Consider the following 2,734-nt stretch of genomic DNA (forward strand, 5'->3'; position numbering starts at 1 on the left):
AAACACAAATCAATGAGGTTATACTTCCAATAGAAGCAATGATAGAAGTCGAACTAGGTCCGTTTACTGTGCCTTTAGAAGAAAGAAAGAATGATCAGATTTCAAATGAGATAGTCCCCTAAAGTCAAAGTGTATTTCAAATTCCCAATGAGCAAGTTGATTGTACAAACTTGGCTAAGGAAATTGATCCACCATCAAAGGAAATTATTGTTCAGGAGGAACCAATGATGAACTATAATTTGTTAGTCATACCAATTCCAACCACCATCGGTCCAACATCGTATCCTATCCAGCTTATCATTTCACAAGATTGTAAAGACCCCCCTGTCTTATAATTTTCATTTTCTTTAGACATGTGATGGATGGATTTTTTTTCCGAAAAGGTGATGACACTCAGAACTGAGGAAAAATGAGGGATGTTGATCATTTTACAAAATCATTTTCATGTCTTAATGATGATCAAAATCTATTTGCTTATCATTTGGGGTGGAAAGTCGATCATCGTATCCGTGAAATTGAATGTGAGGAAAATTCTTAGAAATCATACCTTTTGATAGGTCCCGCTGAAGACATTAAACTTAGCGTTATTTGGGAGACAACCCATATGTTTTTATTTTTTTTAGTAGTATAATTAGGATTTCTTGTCTTAAAATTTTAGGCTTCCACGTAGACCTTAATCTCAATCTCTTTCTCTTTGTCTCCAAGCCAACTTTTAACCAAACAAATCAATCAGTACTATTAGGACTGTAGATTGGTCAGTAATTGTTGATTGAGTAACAGAGATAAATAATGGCCTACATTAAGGAAAAGAAGGCACGTGCAAGTGCACGAACAATTGAGAGTTTAGATTCAGATTAGGATGAGTTTAAATTTTAGATTAGTATGTTTTTAATTTCTAAGTTAGGTTGTTTTTTTTATTTTAGGTAAGATTTCTTTTATGCAAAAATTATTTTGAAAATTATCATTGTTATAATTTTCACTCTTTTCAGATTAGTTATAACAAGACTTTACACATTAATGTCCAATCCATTTCAGGTGTGATCTAACATTTTTCTCTTTTCTTATTGTTTGCATATTACATTGCATTTCATTGATAGTTTAGTTTCACGTTTATTTCATTGCTAGTTTAGTTTTATGTTTTCAGAAAAAATTGAAAAAATCAAAAATATTTAACACTTGTAAAATATTTTCTTCAAATTCTTTCTATGTACTGTTTACATATGAATTTCAAACCTCAGGCTCATGTCCTAATTTTTGATTATAAGTTCTTTTTGGTTATTCCTCATCAAAAAAACCAAAAGAATACTATAAAGATTCATGATACTTCTGATTGAGTAAAAATAAGATTTTATGGAATAAGTGTTGACCCTCTTATCTGTCATAGTGTTAGGGAAAACCGAATCTAGTGAATTATGACTTCCTTGTCCTTTGGTTGACTAGTTAGAAGAAAAACAAAATTAGGGTTAGTATGACTTAGACATCAACCATAGGATTAGACTGGGTACCTTAACAAAGGCTACCTACTTTTCGAAAAAAAGACCATAAAAAAATGGTGATGTGTGCAAAAGTTGAAAAATAAATTAGAAAAATGGTGATGTATGAAAGAGTTAAAAATAAAATAGAAAAATTGAAAAAGACTAAATCAAAGTAAAAATGCTAGAATTAAAAAAAGTACAAAAAGAAAAGAGTCCAATGAGACCAAATAGTTTAGTAAGGTAAAAACCATCAATGGTAAAAACGTGAGTAAATTGAAATAGTTTAAGGAAAGATGTTGCTTGTTAGGAATTCTTGTTGTTGATTTTTACCTTTGAGACATAACTGTTGTTGTTAAATAATTCTTTTAATTCTCTAATTTTATTATGTTACACATTCTTAAAAATTCTTATTTATTTTTTTAAGAAAAAAATGTTAATTTTTTATTTTTTTTGGTCATAATGTACTTGAATTTATTGGTGTGGAAATTGGTTGGATAATTATGTTTGATATGGATTATTGTAGGCACCTAAATTTTGAGGAGGCTTTTACAAATTTTATAAATAAAAAATGAAGTCCTAAAAGTTATAAATGGGCCTTGCATCCAAATTGGGGGTCCATTAATCGGGATAGATCTCATATGGTTTGGGTTTGGATTTTCACAGATAAAACCCATGACCCAACAAATTCAAGTGATTCACATATTAAATTTTGGGCCCTACATTCAAATAAATGAGTTTGGCCCAATAATAATTCATAAAATCCTTAAAATTGGATGTGGACAAATTTAACCTTTAAACAAACCAATCAAATCTCTTTAAGTTGGGGTATGATTGAAAAGTTAAATTATCTTTAAGTCTATAAATACAAGAACCTCTCTCATTGAGAGAGGATTTTGATCACTTTCTCTCAGAAGACATAAGCTCTTCTTTTAGAGAAAAAGAAGCTCTCAAGCCCTCCTCCAAAGATAAAGCAAAATTCTTCAAAGATTTGGACTCCGATTAAAGAGAAGATCAAGCATCAAGCCCTTCTTCGAAGGCTAAAAATTTTTTCTCAGTCGATAAAACGTGAAGCTTGGAGAAAAGAAAATCTACAGAAGTCTCTATAGAAGATCAAACACAAAGTAAAGCCACTGTCCAAACAACTTTCTTAGTCGATAAAGTGCGAAACTCATAGAGAAGAAAGCAACACACGTCATCCTTTTGTACTTGACTGTTAATCAGAGGAAACACTGAGATCTGTATATCTTTTTCATCAAAAA

The sequence above is a fragment of the Akebia trifoliata genome, chromosome 16 (genome assembly GCF_017979445.1).
Source record: "Akebia trifoliata isolate Shusen 1 chromosome 16, ASM1797944v1, whole genome shotgun sequence".
NCBI lineage: Eukaryota > Viridiplantae > Streptophyta > Magnoliopsida > Ranunculales > Lardizabalaceae > Akebia > Akebia trifoliata.